The sequence below is a fragment of the Triticum aestivum genome, chromosome 6D (genome assembly GCF_018294505.1).
Source record: "Triticum aestivum cultivar Chinese Spring chromosome 6D, IWGSC CS RefSeq v2.1, whole genome shotgun sequence".
In the NCBI taxonomy this organism is placed as follows: domain Eukaryota; kingdom Viridiplantae; phylum Streptophyta; class Magnoliopsida; order Poales; family Poaceae; genus Triticum; species Triticum aestivum.
In genome coordinates, this window is record NC_057811.1 from 463,770,411 (window position 1) to 463,789,146 (window position 18,736).

An 18,736-nucleotide genomic window follows, 5' to 3' on the forward strand; every position below is an offset into this window, starting at 1 on the left:
AAAGGGAGTGCCATATTCTTTTAAGCTTGGATACCCGGTAGCTATATCGGCCGGGTCTAGCTCTGCTAGCCATGCCTTGGCCCGGCTTAAAGCTATCACAGCACCGACTCTTGCAGATGATCGCTTCGTCTTGTTAATCCTCTCAGGCAGAACAGAAAGCTTTTTCAAGACATCAATCAAGAGAGTAGGTGCTTCATTAGTCGGAGAAATTGTGGCCAATGCGCGTTGAATTCCAGTATATAACTGTTCAACAAGTGTATAAACAGCCTTGAGCTTCACAAGCATCTCTTGATTCAGATTGTTGCTCCTGGGACCTGCATCATAATTATGGATGGGTTAGAGGCGGTTTATACCATCAAGGAAGAGATTCAAAATTGATACTAGCAAGGCGACTCACCAAAGATAGCAGAAACCATCTGGGATACATGGTGTTTTAAACCGGTAAGCTCAGTGGTCACCTCCTGGAGAGCCGCCTCCGCCTTTTCAGCCCGCTGTATCAGGGCAGTTTTTTCTTCAGCCCAGGCATTTCTTTCAACCTCAAAACTGGTCTTCAATTTTTCCGTTTCAGCCAAGCTAAATTGGAATTTTGAGTCCGCTTTCCGGGTCTCAGATTCTTGGTGCTCCAGTCGGGTTTTCACGTCAGTCAATTGCGATTGAAGTTGAGTAGTGGTGTCTTGTACATACACCGGTTTAAAATCATGTTCGTATTTGGGTTACAGGAATGAAGTCCCAAGCCTTTTGCAAGCAACAACACTTGGCACTTGGGGGCTAATGCCTACCGAAAAAATTATTCATACAATGGCTTATGTGAATAAGTCCCAAGCACTTTGCAAGCAAGAGTACTTGGCACTTGGGGGCTAATGCATATTGTTTGTGTCTTCTTACTACTTTATAATGACCCGTTTGTGTCGCAAATGGTCACAGCCGGTTCATGGGGGCTACACAAGTAAGCTTTGATCCATAAACAATGATGAATAGGACCGGCTCATTCATGCTGATTAAACCGGCCCTTGGGGGCTATGGATGCAGTGTTAATCACTACAGATCTGCTTTAACCCGGATTTTGTAAGCCGGATTTTAAAGGATTTTATCAAGGATGCTATTCAGGGTTATTCTAAGTCTACAGCATATTCAATCCTATCATACACAGTAGACTTGGGGGCTGACAGAATAGGCATAATTCATTAAAGCCGGAGTCCATACCTCATATTTTTTATGCATCTGCTTCACCATGTCAATTTCAAGGTCGCGGCTGGTGTGCACTTGATTGAGATAACCAGAGAATACTTCATTAATACTCAATTGAGAGTAGTTGGCAACGTCAAATCTCACTTTTCGCCTCTCAATATGTTCTCCTTTGGCGGAGTGCTTGGCCAAGACAGTAGGTCTTCCCGACTCTCTAAAGCCGGTGTTGGTAATCATCACATCATCGACATGTGTTTCAGCCGGTTTAATTGGGCTTGATGATTCAGTATTCAAAGGATCGTTGTTTGCTTGGTCAACGGAAGGGTCAGGAATTTCTGGTGGAACATCATGAACAGGTTCTTCTGGTTGTGGGACGGAGGTGTCGGACGCTGGAATCTGTTGCTCCGGTTCAGGAACTTTGGGGTCTTCAGCCAGTTTGTTCACCTTTGCCTTCTTGCTAGGCTTGGCCTTTCCACTACATGGGTCATGAGAGGTCAGTGTAAATATAAAGGAGCATAAGGAGCAAATATGAGTAATTGTTATTACCCAGGAGCAGTTTTGAAAGCCGGCAGCTGGGACTGTGATGAGTCGCCGGAAGAGGAGCGAGAAGTCTCCTGATAGTTTGATCAGAAGAATTAAGTGGCCGGCGAATGGGACCAGCCACAGGATAAAAAGAGTTTAAATTTGGGATGACTTCGTTTCGACATTTCGTTGGGGTGTTTGGTAAGCCGGAAGATAATTCTTCACCTCTGCTGGTCTGAGTCTGTTGCCGGTTCTCGTGCTACTATTGCTTCAAAAGAAAGTGAGGATCCAGATGAGCTAAGGGGTGTGAAAAGCTTGCTTTCCGGGTTACACTTCGAGTTTTCTATCTTGGCAAAGGCTCGGGGTCGGAGGAAATGATAGTTACCTCTTCCTCGATTGCTTGACTGGACCCCGTGTCATCCTGATGATAATCAATGTCAATAAGATAGTTGAAAAAGGAGCCAATGGAATCAAGACCTACCTACGACTCAGAGCTGTCGTCCAGTTCAAATAGCTCGGAAGTACTTGATTTCTTCTTATTCTTCTTGGCGGTTTTCTTGGCAGCCCTGGCCTTTTTGGCAGCTTCATGGTTATATTTATTTTTCCAAAAATCAGAGTCAGCCTATGAAAGTCATCAAAGTTGAGTTAATAGAATATTGGAGTGAGGAAGGTAAAGTAAGTAATTTAAAGACTCACCTCTGGTGGCGGGTTAAGTTTGCAGAAAGGGTTCAGACCCACTTTGCGGCAGTCTTTCGGATCATCATTTAGAAGGCTCTTTGTCATTTCATGTAGCGACCCGACCTCAAACGGTCAAGTCTCTGTGCTTCAGTGTCATCCCTGGGTCGGTAATGCTGACACACACAGTACTCGAGGGATTTATAACATAGTAGCAATCACACACTTATTACATCGAATGTCTCCAAAGTGAACTTATTACAATAAATATGGCTTAAGTCCATCTAACATGATAACAGCGGATGGCTTGGAAGATAAAGTGAGTGCACCAACTCCAACGGCATAGCTGAGTGCATGACAACGGCCTAGCAAACCTTACTCTTCGTCTCAAAAGTCACATAATACATTGCAGCCCGAAAACGGGTCAGCACATGGAATATGCTGGCAATATAACACAGTAGAGCAATGAACAGATAAATGCTATCACTATATGCATATATGGCTGGTGGGGGCTCTATAGTTATATAGTTTTTGCGATAAGACAATTTTCCCCTACAACAAAGGAATAAATTTTATTTAACTATCATGGTAGTTGAAACATCATTGAGAAGGCCCCTCTAACTCAATCCTAATTAAAGATAATTATAAACCCAACAAATTAAATTAGAGTGATGAGATACAATAGGATAATCCAAGTACTAGATACTCAAGATGTCCATAACCGGGGACACAGCTAACCATGAGAAGTTTGTACACCCTCCAGAGGTTTGCGCACTTTTCCAAACAAGACTCGATCTCCTCCGTTGGATTTCTCGCACTACATGGTGTTTGAGAAACGGATGACCGAGACACAGTCTTTCAGAAACATTAACTCTTTACTCTGGGTGGACAGGTACACCTACTTCCCTCTACATCTGCTAGCCCACCACTGAAAGAGGTCATGCAATATACTCAACTATGCCAGAGCACATAATGGCTTGTGGCTGCACACGGAAGTTTCTAGCAAGAATAATCTTATGATCCCTTTGTGTCTGGGAGGCGGACCGTAGGATGATCACACGGGTACTCCGGGATATCCTAGGACAACACTGGATTCTCTAGGTGCCCAAACAAGCAATCCACCCAGATGTGTATTAAAGTTGCCACCTTAAGTTGAACCATTAATTAACAACTCACATGTGTCATGGATACACTGACCCATACCACGTCTACGAGCATAGCATAGCAATATAAGCATACGTAGAGGTAACTCCCAAGGGTTTGATATTAAAACAGGTAATAAGTTCTAACTCATCATCTACTTCCCAAACCCACATGTTAAGAGATCCTACTCATGCAATGTGTGAGGATTGTATCTAATGCATAAAAACTGGGTAATAAAGGGGTATGATCAATGTGCTACTTGCCTTGCTGACGATCCGCAAAATCTAGTGACCCGTAGTAGCACGCTTCGCACTCCGGGAATTCTATCGCAAACAAACAATAAAATACATAAGAAATCAAGCAAAGATGCATGGATAACACTCAAATAAGAAGATCTAACCATAAAGTTCAACTTAAGAGCTCCGGTTTGCAAAAAGAAACAAATTAAACGGAGCAACGAAACACAAACTGCGAAGAAACAAGATCCGATTACTAATCTGGACTAAAGTCAAATTTTACAGTACCAACATCTTGTTCAAGTTGGTTAAACAGAAAGAGGGCTTCGAGATGAAGTTCTTGGCACTTGAATCTCCTGATTCCGATAAACGAGCGAAAAGATAAACTAAAACGAAAATCGGGTCAGAAATCGCGATCGAAAATAATCGTGAAAAACCCTGGAAAAGGAAAAACTGACGAACAGGCTAACGAACGAACATTCGCTGTTTGTGACTAATGGGTGAACGGCGTTCGTTTAAACGAACGAACGGACGAACGTCCGCAAAATAAATAAACCGACGGAAAAACCGATCTAAAGAGATAAACCGGAACTAAAAAACCGGGGTTAACCGTGGAAAACCGAGCGGTCAACGGTGGGTCAACGGCGAGATCCGACGTGGCGGAAGACGGCGGTGGCAGCAGGGGAGGTGGTGCGGCGGCGGGAGGGGCCGGCTTATAAAGGGGGCCTGGGGGAGTCCGGGCCAGGTACGGCCCGTAGGTCGGTTACCCTTTTTTTTTAATAATTCCATCGCGCAGATAAAGAAAGGAAAAGAATACTAAACAGACTCCAAAAATCCCGAAATAAATTTTCCCCATCCTCTAAAAATATGCCGGACAAGGCGAACATTTACTTGGGCCTAAAATGCAAATTTGGAAAACACGTATTTTTCCTAATTCAAATAAAATTGAAATAAAATCTGAATAAAATCAAATATTTGATTTTAATATATTTCCTCCAATATTTCATTTATTTTGGAGAAGTCATATTATCTCCTCTCATATATTGTAATATGAAATATTTTTCAGAGAGAAAATAAATTAAAACCAAAGTGATCCTATTTCAATATTTGATAAAATTCAAATATGAAAAAGTGAAATCCCCAACTCTCTCCGAGGGTCTTTGAGTTGCTTAGAATTTCGAGGATCGCGAAACGAAATGCAATAAAATATGATATGCATGACTGACCTATGTATGACATTCCAAATTGAAAATTTGGTTGTTACAAACCTACCCCCCTTAAAATGAATCTCGCCCTCGAGGTTCGAGTTGGCTAGAAAATAGGTGCGGGTGGTTTTGCACAGATTATCCTCTCGTTCCTAGGTGGCTTCATCCTCCGTATGGTGGCTCCACTAAACTTTGCAAAACTTGATAACCTTGCTGCGAGTAACTCGGCTGGCAAACTCTAGAATCTTGACAGGCTTCTCCTCATATGTCAAATCACTGTCCAACTGAATTGCTTCCAGGGGCACTGTATCTCTCAGAGGAATATCGGCCATCTCCGCATGACACTTCTTCAACTGGGAAACGTGAAACACATCATATACTCCTGACAGTCCTTTGGGCAACTCCAACTTGTAGGCAACTTCTCCCATACGTTCGAAAACACGGTACGGTCCTACAAATCTCGGGGCTAACTTTCCTTTAACTCCAAAATGCTTAACTCCTCGAAGAGGTGACACTTGCAGATACGCTCTGTCTCCAATTTCATAGACTACCTCCTTGCGTTTTGAATCTGCATAACTCTTCTGTCGGGACTGAACTACCTTCAGTCTATCCCGAATCAGCTTAACCTTCTCTTCAGATTCCTTAATCAAATCCGGTCCAAACAACTGGCGGTCTCCAACTTCATCCCACATCAATGGTGTTCGACATCTTCTTCCATACAGGGCTTCGGAAGGTGCCATCTTCAAACTGGCCTGGTAGCTGTTGTTGTACGAGAACTCCACATAGGGCAAGTTGTCATCCCAACTAGATCCGTAATCTAGCGCACCAGCTCTCAACATGTCCTCCAGAATCTGATTGACTCTCTCGGTCTGTCCATCTGTCTGCGGGTGAAAACCTGTACTGAACTCCAGCCTGGTTCCCAAAGTCTGGTGCAATTGGTGCCAAAACTTTGAAGTAAATTGTGTTCCTCTATCTGATACGATGGTCCTCGAAACTCCGTGCAGACATACGATCCTGGTCATGTATATCTTGGCCAACTTCGCAGTTGTATAAGTGGTTTTCACTGGGATAAAGTGGGCTACTTTGGTCAAGCGATCCACTACTACCCATATAGAATCATATCCCAATCGGGTCCTGGGTAATCCGGTGATAAAATCCATGCCAAGCTTATCCCACTTCCATTCGGGTATCGGCATAGGCTGCAGTAATCCTGCTGGCTTCTGATGTTCTGCCTTCACTCTCTGACATACATCTTAGTTTTTCCGGGGTGTATCGAGTATGGCGAGTCATGAGCTTCCTGTAGTGTCAACTTCCTGATCTCGGTATTATTGGGCACATATATACGGTCTTCAAACCATAAGGTGTCGTGCTCATCCTCACGAAAACCTTTGGCTTTCTCTTCACTCATCTTCTCCTTTATCTTGGCAATCTCCTTATCATCCTTCTGAGCTTCTCGAATCTTTCCCAACAATGTAGACTGAACTTCCATTGCTGCAACATTGCCTCTAGGAACAATCTCCAAACGAAGTTCCCTGAAATCCTCGTCTAACTCCTTTGGCATCCCTCCGCTTACGAGGGTGTTAACATAACTCTTACGGCTCAAAGTGTCTGCTACAACATTGGCCTTTCCTGGATGATAGTGCAACTTCATATCATAATCCTTTATGAGCTCCAACCATCTCCTCTGCCTAAGGTTCAGCTCCTAATGAGTAAAGATATACTTCAAGCTCTTGTGATCCGTGTACACATCGCAACGGTTTCCAATGAGAAAATATCTCTAGGTCTTGAGCGCATGCACCACAGCTGCTAACTCCAAATCCTGTGTGGCATAATTCAACTTGTGCAGTTTAAGTTGTCGTGAGGTATACGAAACAACTCTTTCGTATTGCATAAGTACTGCTCCAAGTCCTAAGCGAGAGGTGTCACAATACGCTTGGAAATCCTTGCATATATCTGGCAGAATTAGCACTGGGGCTGTAGTCAAATGCTTCTTCAACTCCTGGAAACTTGCTTCACATTCATCAGTCCATTGTAACTTAGTGTCCTTCTTCAACAATGTCATCATAGGCTTCGCAATCTGAGAAAAATTCTCAATGAATCTCCGATAGTATCCCGCGAGTCCAAGAAAACTGCGGATCTCTTCAACTGAGGTGGGTGCCGACCACTCAGTGACTGACTGAACCTTGGTGGGATCCACTTCTATACCTTCTCCTGATTTAACATGTCCAAGAAATCCAACTTCCTTCAACCAAAACTCACATTTGCTAAACTTGGCATATAACTGATGTTCCGTGAGCTTCTCGAGAACTAAACAGAAATGCTCCTTGTGTTCATCTGCATTCTTCGATTATACCAAGATATCATCAATGAACACCATGACAAATTTATCCAAGAACTCCATGAACACCTTGTTCATCATACTCATGAAATAAGCAGGGGCATTAGTTAGTCCAAAGGACATAACCGTATACTCATATAACCTGTACCTTGTGGTGAAGGCTGTCTTAGGTATATCCTTTTCCCTAATCTTCAGCTGGTGATATCCTGATCGCAGATCAATCTTCGAAAACACCTTAGCTCCTTGCAACTGGTCAAACAAATCATTGATCATTGGCAGTGGATACTTATTCTTGATTATTACTTCATTCAACGCACGATAATCAACAACCATCCTTAACGATCCATCCTTCTTCTCAACCAAGAGCACTGTGGCTCCCCATGGTGATGAACTTCTTCGAATGTAACCTTCCTCCAATAACTCCTTAATCTGCTTCTTAATCTCCTCCAGATCGTTTGCGGGCATCCGGTATGGTCTCTTCGATATGAGCCCGGTGCCTGGCAACAGCTCTATCAAAAACTCGATAACTCGATCTGGTGGCATGCCTGGTAACTCCTCCGAAAATACATCAAGGTAATCCTTCACTACCGGCACTTCCTCCTGAACAACTCCCGTGAGAAAATTTACTTGGGTCCTCCTTGGCGCATGCCTAGATACATACTTGATCCTTTTTCCCTCCGGGGTGGTGAGTAAAATTGACTTAGTCGCGCAATCGATGTTTCCTCCATACATCAATAGCCAATCCATTCCTAGTATCACATCCAAACCTTGTGACTCCAAAATTATCAGGTCTGAGGGGAAAACATGGCTTCCTATGGTCAATGGCATCTGAAAGCATCCTTGACTTGCCATATATTCTGCTCCTGGCGAACTTACTAACATAGGTGTCCTAAGTACCTTAGTGGGCAACTTATACTTATACACGAATCCCCTTGATATGTATGTATGTGATGCACCAGTATCAAAAAGAATGATTGCAGTAAAAGACTTAACCAAAAACTTACCAATAACTGCATCTGGCTGCTCCTCAACTTCCTCCACGTTCATGTGGTTCACTTGTACCCTATTGAAGGGGTTGTGCTTCTTCCCAGTGCTTCCATTGACATTACCATTCTTTGCTTCCGGGAACTCAGTGGCATAGTGTCCAGTATTCCCGCACTTGAAACAAGTAATGTGACTTAGGTCCTTCTTCGCGGGTGTGGCTGGGTTAGGGCGGTTCTGATTGTTGCCCGCTCCGTTCCCGTTTCCATTCTTGGGGCCATTGTGGTTGTGAGAACTTCCTCCATTGTGAGTGTGGCCTCCATGGTTATGCACAAGTCCTCCCGAGTTCGGGGTAAAACAAGGCTTCTGCTGAGCTCCAGAATTGTACTTTCCTTGTCCATACTTCCTCTTGCGGCCCTCAATCTGCTGCTGCTTCCCTTCAATCATAAGAGCCTTGTCTACCAACTCCTGGTAGTTGTTGAATGTTGCCACGATCAACTGCATGCTCATCTCATCATTTAGCCCTTCCATAAACTTCTCCTGCTTCGCGGCATCTGTGGCCACATCATCAGGGGCATAACGGGATAGCTTACTAAACTCATCTACGTATTGAGCCACAATACGATTTCCCTGGCGTAAGTTGCGAAACTCACGCTTCTTCATGCTCATAGCTCCGGTTCAGACATGGGTTGTGCGGTATGCTTGCTGAAACTGATCCCAAGTGACATTGGCTATGGGAAACGTGGCTGTGTAATTCTCCCACCATGAGGCTGCTGGTCCATCCAACTAATGTGTGGCAAAACGCACCTTCTCTGCATCCGTGCAACCTGCGGTGGTCAACTCCCTTCCAATCCTACGTAGCCAGTCATCCGCAACTATCAGCTCGGTGCTACTGGAAAACACCGGCGGCTGTAACCTCAGAAAATGGGCTAAGTTTTCTACTGGAGGAGGGTTGTTGTTGTTGTTGTTGTTGCCTTGGTTCTGGACTAATATCTGCATCAAGGCATTCTGCTGCTGGATCAACTAGGTGATCTCTAGTGGGAAGACAAATCCGGTGTCACGGTTCGGAGGCATCTGATGGGTTTAGAGGGAAGAGACTAGAATAGAATTGAGGTCTAGTGAGAAAACACTACCCATATGAACATGAGACAAACACAATCATATCACTTGATCAATCAAGCAAGGGCATATAATCGATCTAACTATCGTTACAGTGCTTGGAATATACTATTTACATGGGGGAAATACTACTGATAATATGGTGGTATACTGGAAATTTTGATCGGTGGAAGACTCCATGATATCCGCTCCAGCTTCGTCTTCATAATCATCATCACTATCATTGGGGTCAGAGTCGGTGTCGTCGATGATGATGTAGTTCTCCGGGCAAGTGGAATCGTCGTCTTCTCCTCCTAGCGCAACGTCTCCCATGAACGCTCTGATCTTCTTAATCAGGTCGTCATTCTTCTCCAACAGTATTGTGATTTCCTCCTCATATCCATCACGTGTAGACTTGAGTTCCTCTTCTAACTCGGTGATCCTTGTCATCGCCTTCTTCAAAACTATCATGCTTGCGCACATCTGGTTCTCCTGGCATCGAATGTGCTGGTTTAACTCTTGGATAAATGCTGCAATGGACATGTCCTTCCTGGTGCTGATCATCTCCCATTACTCATCTCGGCGCCCGCATATCTGGTAGATAGTATCCTTGAGATCCTTGTGGTAAACTTCGCCAATACGTCCCATGGCGATGTGGGTTGCCATGCTCTTTCCCAGACTCCGGGTTGGGGCATCAAAGGAAAATTCTATGGGCTCCATGACTGGCGTGAATGTCCTTCCTGGAACTTGAACTTGAATCATCCAGCGCTCCTCTTCTGGTAATGTGGCGTTGTAGGTCCCGGTGAAGCTCGGTATTCCAATGTTCAGGTATCTAGTGGCTTCCTTCAAGTGTCGTCCAAAGGGGGTGTCTTCATCCAGTTGTGCAAACTTGTTCCTCGAGTACGCCATCCTAAAGAGTAGAAAATGGAGAGGAGTCAGAAATGAGTTGACAAGAGTGGCCTCTGGTGGCAGGTTAAGTTTGCAGAAAGGGTTCAGACCCACTTTGCTGCAGTCTTTCGGATCTTCATTCAGAAGGCTCTTTGTCATTTGATGTAGCGACCCGACCTCAAACGGTCAAGTCTCTGTGCTTCAGTGTCATCCCTGGATCGGTAATGCTGACACACACAGTACTCGAGGGATTTATAACAGAGTAGTAATCACACACTTATTACATCGACTGTCTCCAAAGAGAACATATTACTACAAATATGGCTGAAGGCCATCTAACACGATAACTGCGGAAGGCTTGGAAGATAAAGTGAGTCCATCAACTCCAACGGCATAGCAGAGTGGATGACAACAGCCTAGCGAACCTTACTCTTCGTCGGAAAAGTCTGCAACGTAATACGTTGCAGCCCGAAAACGGGCCAGCACATGGAATATGCTGCCAATATAACACAGTAGAGCAATGAACAGATAAATGCTATCACTATATGCATATATGGCTGGTGGGGGCTCTATGGTTATATGGTTTTTGCGAAAAGCCAATTTTTCCCTACAACAAAAGAACAAATTCTATTTAACTATCATGGTAGTTGAAACATCATTGAGAAGGTTCCTCCAACTCAATCCCAATTAAAGGTAATTATCAACCCAACAAATTAAATTAGAGTGATGAGATACAATAGGATAATCCAAGTACTAGATACTCAAGATGTCCATAACCGGGGACACGGCTAACCATGATTAGTTTATACACTCTGCAGAGGTTTGTGTACTTTTCCCCACAAGACTCGATCTCCTCCGTTGGATTTCTCGCACTACATGGTGTTTGAGAAACGGATGACCGAGACACTTCTTTCAGAAACATTAACTCTTTACTCTGGGTGGACAGTTACACCTACATCCCTCTACATCTGCTAGCCCACCACTGAAAGAGGTCATGCAACATATTCAACTATGCCAGAGCCCAAAATGGCTTGTGGCTGCACACGGAAGTTTCTAGCAAGAATAATCTTATGATCCCTTTGAGCCTGGGTGGCGGACCGAAGGATGATCACACAGGTACTCCGGGATATCCTAGGACAACACTGGATTCTCCAGGTGCCCAAACAAGTAATCCACCCAGATGTGTATTAATGTTGCCACCTTAAGTTGAACCATTAATTAACAACTCACATGTGTCATGGATACACTCACCCATACCACGTCTACGAGCATAGCATAGCAATATAAGAATATGTAGAGGTAACTCCCAAGAGTTTGATATTAAAACAGGTAATAGGTTCTACCTCATCATCTACTTCCCAAACCCACATGTTAAGAGATCCTACTCATGCAATGTGTGAGGATTGTATCTAATGCATAAAAACTGGGTAATAAAGGGGTATGATCAATGTGTTACTTGCCTTGCTGACGATCCGCAAAACCTAGTGACTCGTAGTAGCACGCTTCGCACTCAGGGAATTCTATGGCAAACAAACAATAACATACATAAGCAATCAAGCAAAGATGCACGGATAAAACTCAAATAAGAAGATCTAACCAGAAAGTTCAACTTAAGAACTCCGGTTTGCAAAAAGAACCAAATTAAACGGAGCAACGAAACACAAACTGCGAAAGAAACAAGATCTGAATACTAATCTAGACTAAAGTCAAATTCTACAGTACCAACATCTTGTTCAAGTTGGTTAAACAGAAAGAGGGCTTCGAGACGAAGATCTAGGCGCTTGAATCGCCTGATTCCGATAAACGAGCGAAGAGATAAACTAAAACGAAAATCGGGTCAGAAATCGCGATCGAAAATAATCGCGAAAAACCCTGGAAAAAGAAAAACTGACGAACAGACTAACGAACGAACGTTCGCTGTCTGTGACTAAATGGTGAACGGCGTTTCTTTAGATGAATGAACGGACGAACGTCCGCAAAATAAAAAAACCGACGAAAAACCGATCTAAAGAGATAAACCAGAACTAAAAAAACCGGGGTTAACCGTGGCAAACCGACCGGTCAACGGCGAGATCCGACGCGGCAGCGGCGGTAGCAGCGGGAGGTGGTGCTGCGGTGGGAGGGGCCGGCTTATAAAGGGGGCCTGGGGGAGTCCGGGCCGGATACGGCCCGTAGGTCGGTTACCTTTTTTTTAATAATTCGGTCGGCAGAAAAAGAAAGAAAAAGAATACTAAACGGACTCCAAAAATCCAGAAAGAAATTTTCGCCATGCTCTAAGAATATACTGGACAAGGTGAACATTTATTTGGTCCTAAAATGCAATTTTGAAAAACGCGTATTTTTCTAATTCAAATAAAATTGCAATAAAATCCGAATAAAATCAAATATTTGATTTTAATTTATTTCCTCCAATATTTCATTTATTTTGGAGAATTCATATTATCTCCTCTCATATATTTTAATATGAAATATTTTTTGGAGGGAAAATAAATTAAAACCAAAGTGATCCTTATTTCAATATTTGATAAAATTCAAATATGAAAAACATGAAATCCCGAACTCTCTCCGAGGGTCCTTGAGTTGCTTAGAATTTCGAGGATCGCGAAACGAAATGCAATAAAATATGATATGCATGAATGACCTATGTATAACATCCCAAGTTGAAAATTTGGGATGTTACATTTCATTGATTGCCTCATCAGTTAAACGCACGGAGCGGTGGCGTAGTGGATCCTTTTTACCACCCGTGTAAGTACACATTAAGCCGGATCGGCCACTCAAGGGTATGATCAGCCAAGCAACCCAGCATCGAACCAAGTCAATGCTAGTTAAACCGTTTCCCAGCAGAGCCTTGACCTTTGCAATGGTGGGGGGCGAGCTTTGCACGTTCAGCAGCGGTAAGCTTATCAGGAAGATGATGTTTTGAGTCAAGAAGCTTTTCACAATAGCCTGGCAGTGGGTTCTCATTAGCCGGAGAGGTATCTTTGCAATAAAACCATGTCTAGTTCCAATCTTCGGGGTGACTCGGCAAGCGAGCATAGGGGAAGATAGCATCTCTTCTTCGTTGAATTGAGATTCCGCCAAGTTCCAAGCTGGGTCCGTTCGTAAACCCGTTTTGGCGGTTCAAATAAAAATAGTCCCTAAACAGTTCGACATTGGGCTCCTCTTGAAGGTATACTTTAGAGAAAACTTGAAAGTTGCAGATGTTTGACACGGAATTTGGTCCGATGTCTTGAGGATGAAGCTGAAAGAACTGGAGAACATCTCGGAAAAATTAAGAACCGGGTGGTGAGACGCCCCGATTCATGTGGTCAGTAAAAACAATGACCCATCATCCTTTGTCTGAGGTATTTCTTCTTCTGGATTGGGGGCGTGATAATGCATGATAGTTTTTTCTGGTAAATAGCCAGTTTTGACAAAGTATTTGAGGGTGTCCTCAGTGACAATGGAGGGAACCCAATTACATGAAGTGGCTGCCTTCGGCGGCATTGTGAAGAAAGAAGCATAAAAGAAAGAACAATTTTGCCAGTTTAAGTTGATTCATTAAGCCGGAGGTAAAACACTACAGTACATATTCAGAATGGCGGCTTAAAAGGGGCCTAATGACATATGACTGGCTATAACTGGTGATGTAAGCTGCCATGACAATACTGATAGTTAAGATCTATCAAGAAGGAAAATTTTGCTAAGTGATGGACAAACAGATTTCACAGACTGAAGCTATAATTTCGGATTGGTGGTAGTTCAGAAAATGCAGTAAATTCTAAACCTAAAGCGGCAGCAGAGGAGTTCCTGTGCTCCGATGAGATCTTCTATGAAGGAAAAAGTATTTTGATATTAAAAACAAAGGCTAAACTGCTACCGCACGAGTTCCATACTATATTCAGATTAGAAGCTACCGGGGTTGAAGAAGAAAGCAAAGAACAACAAAGAACACCGAAGAATAGGGCTAACCCTAATGCAGATCTGACGCATGGGGACATGAACACTTAAAGATGCAGATGGACTGCGGTGGAGCGCTGGCGTTTTCTGGACCAGTCAGGTTGATGCAGCGGCCTGGGTTGGTGCAGCGGTTGGAGGACGGCGGTGGCGAAGCTCGAGGCGGAAGAGGAGTTGCGAGAGGAAGAGGAAGACGAGAAGGCAAGGGGTAAAATGAAAGGAGGGCTGTTTGACCCTATTTATAAGGAGAAAGGTAATAATAGGTAGGCGCAAAAAACGAGGAGGCCAAAGAATGATTATCCAGCCGTTTGGACGCCTCGATTTTCAGAATGGTTATTAAGGATAAGGATATGTTAAGATATATTGGATATTCTGTAGATGACGTCACGGCGTGTTACCACAATCGCAGGAGATGACGTCATGGCGGGTTATGAGATCTCGCACAAATAAAGAAGGAATGATTTTTTCTAAGTGTTGAAGATTGACATGAACAAGTTCAAATCAATCTGGAGCCTAATGTTGGGGATATAACTATTAAGTATGACCCGCCCAGGAAGGTGCCGGGTTATACCTATGGCAGTTCATGGATACAAAGCCCATGAGGATGTTGAAGATGGCGGTTCATGAAGCGAAGGCCCAAGAGCGACTTAAGGCCCATAGGGGTAAACCGCCATATATGTATGACTTATATTGTAAGGCAAGTATATTTAGTCACTGAGCCGGACACATTGTCTATGAGCCGGCCGGGACTCTGTGAGCCACTAGGCGTCAACCGGTGTATATAAAGGGACGACCCGACGGCGGTTCAGGGCAAGAAAACAAGAGATTGAAATCTAGGTCAAGCATATTCACTCCCTGGCAATCGAGACATAAGCAATACCACCTCAAACTGGATTAGGCCTTTACCTTCACCGCCAGGGGCCGAACCAGTATAAACACTATGTGTCCTTTGTCCCGTTTAACCCCTTTAAGCTAACCTAGTTGCGATGGCTCCATGACTAAGTCCTCACACTAGGACATCTGTCGTGATTATTCCACGACAAATAGGTTAGTCCCAAAAAATGATATAAAGTTGCTATAAAATGATTGTAAAACACCCAAGAATGATAATATAATGGCATGAATACTTCATAAATTATAGATACGTTGGAGACGTATCAGTAACCCATTACGTTGTTTTCCTTGTCCAACATCAAGTTTTTGCCTGTCAAATTTTAATGAGTGCTCACAATCATAAAAGATGTCCAAGATAGTATATTTATATGCGTAAACCTCTCTTTCTTTATTACTTCCTATTAATTGCAACGATGACCAAAACTATGTTTGTCAACTCTCAACAACTTTTATTCATCATACTCTTTATATGTGAAGTCATCACTCTCCATAAGATCAATATGATCTTTTTATTTATTTTTTATTCTTTCTTTTATTCCCTCAAGATCATAGCAAGATAGCAAAAGCCCTCAACTCAAAACTACTCTTTATTATATATAGCTCACGGACTCGATTACATAGATAGAGATCAAAACAAAACTCAAGGCTAGATCATACTAAAACTTTATTCTACTAGATCAAGATATAAGCAAAAGGATCAAACTAAGAAAAATGATAAAGATAGAAGTGTGATGGTGATACAATACCGGGGCACCTTCCCCAAGCTTGGCAGTTCCCAAGGGGAGTGCCCATACCCATGTATATATGTCTCTTTCTTCGGAGGTGGTGATGTGATATTCTTGGCGATGATGCCCTTCAGGATATGATTCTCATCCTCGAGCTTATTAATTTGCTGCTTAAGATCCATTATCTCCTGACAGTATTTACCCGTGATGATTAAAGCTCCATTTACCCATGGATGTTTCATAGCTATGGGAGAAAACGCAACACTGTTTTTCATATTTTCATAAGAAAGAAATCTAGCATTGGGAGGGATGACCAAATTTGGAATTGCTGAGATCTGAAGTTCCTCCATCATTAATCTGGCATGGCGATGAGAGGTAACTTCTTGATCCTCCTCCATGGCATCTACCCTTTTCAAGACGGCCTCCATCTCTTCCTCTGTTGTTGGCCCAAAGTGGTAAGTATCACTGTTTTCTCTTGGCCCCGGTGTCGGATGAGATACCCGACTCTCCCCGACTGACTCTTGCGAAGACATCTTGGTCTAAATCTGCTACAAAAACAGCTCAAAACAAAAACAGAGGATTTCGTCGTGGTGCGTGATACGTCTCCAACGTATCTATAATTTTTGATTGTTCCATGCTATTATATTATCCATCTTGGATGTTTTATGGGCTTTACTATGCACTTTTATATTATTTTTGGGACTAACCTACTGACCCAGAGCCCAGCGCCAGTTCCTGTTTTTCCCCTTGTTTTAGTGTTTTGAAGAAAAGGAATATCAAACGGAGTCGAAACAGAATGAAACCTTCTGGAGAAGTTATTTTTGGAAGGAAAGCAACCCGTGAGACTTGGAGTCCATGTCAAGAAAGCAACGAGGAAGGCACGAGGCAGGGGGCGCGCCTACCCCCCTAGTGCGCGCCCTCCACCCTCGTGGGCCCCTCGTGGCTCCCCTGACGTACTTCTTCCTCCTATATATACCAATATACTCTAAAACGATCGGGGAACAGAAGAGATCGGGAGTTCCACCGCCGCAAGCCTCTGTAGCCATAAAAAACCAATCGGGCCCTATTCCGGCACCCTGCCGGAGGGGGGAACCCTCACCTGTGGCCATCATCATCATCCCGGCGCTCTCCGTGACGAGGAGGGAGTAGTTCACCCTCGGGGCTGAGGGTATGTACCAGTAGCTATGTGTTTGATCTCTCTCTCTCTCGTGTTCTTGAGGTGATACGATCTTGATGTATCGCGAGCTTTGCTATTATAGTTGGATCTTATGTTTCTTCTCCTCCTCTACTCTCTTGTAATGGATTGAGTTTTCCCTTTGAAGTTATCTTATCGGATTGAGTCTTTAATGATTTGAGAACACTTGATGTATGTCTTGCCGTGCGTATCTGTGGTGAAAATGGGATATCACGTGACTCACTTGATGTATGTTTTGGTGATCAACTTGCGGGTTCCGCCCATGAACCTATGCATAAGGGTTGGGACACGTTTTCGTCTTGAGTCTCCGGTATAAACTTTGGGGCACTCTTTGAAGTACATTGTGTTGGTTGAATGGATGAATCTGAGATTGTGTGATGCATATCGTATAATCATACCCACGGATACTTGAGGTGACATTGGAGTATCTAGGTGACATTAGGGTTTTGGTTGATTTGTGTCTTAAGGTGTTATTCTAGTGCGAACTCTAGGGCTGTTTTTGACACTTATAGGAATAGCCCAACGGATTGATTGGAAAGAATAACTTTGAGGTGGTTTCGTACCCTACCATAATCTCTTCGTTTGTTTCCGCTATTAGTGACTTTGGAGTGACTCTTTGTTGCATGTTGAGGGATAGTTATATGAACCAATTATGTTATTATTGTTGAGAGTACTTGCACTAGTGTAAGTATGAACCCTAGGCCTTGTTTCCTAGCATCGCAATACCGTTTATGCTCACTTTTATTACTTGTTACCTTGCTGTTTTTATATTTTCAGATTACAAAAACCTATATCTACCATCCATATTGCACTTGTATCACCATCTCTTCGCCGAACTAGTGCACCTATACAATTTACCATTGTGTTGGGTGTGTTGGGGACACAAGAGACTCTTTGTTATTTGGTTGCAGGGTTGCTTGAGAGAGACCATCTTAATCCTACGCCTACTACGGATTGATAAACCTTAGGTCATCTACTTGATGGAAATTTGCTACTGTCCTACAAACCTCTGCACTTGGAGGCCCAACAACGTCTACAAGAAGAAGGTTGTGTAGTAGACATCAAGCTCTTTTCTGGCGCCGTTGCCGGGGTGGCTAGGTAAGCGGCACTCACACCCCGTCAACTAAGCTCTTTTCTGGCGCCGTTGCCGGTTAGGTGAGTGCTTGAAGGTATATCTTTAGATCTTGCAATCGAATCTTTTAGTTTCTTGTTTTATCACTAGTTTAGTTTATAAAAGAGAACTACCAAAAAAATGGAATTAAGTTTGCCACATACGCTTCACCTTTTTAATATCTTTCGTGAGTATGATGGAAAGGAAAATTGTGCCAAAGTGTTAGAAGATGAATGCATTAAAATGTTTGGCATTGAATCTTTGAATGATGAGCATGATTTCAATGTTTTTAGTATGAACTCCTTGAATATCCATATTACTAATGATGATTGCGCTAGTTATGATAAAAATGCCTCCTATAAACATGTCAATTTTTGTGGAGTGCATTGGGTTTGCAAGTACACACCAAATAGGGAAGATAGATATTGCTAGAGGCATAAGCATTTAGAAACTAAATTGTTACAAGAAAGGCTAGATGTTTGTGCTGAAAATTTAAATTTTCTTGGCCGTACTTGTGAACTTTGCAATGAAAGTGGTCATTTAGCTATCCGATGCAAATTGTGATGAGTTGATTTCCCTTGCACATTATAATGAACATAGC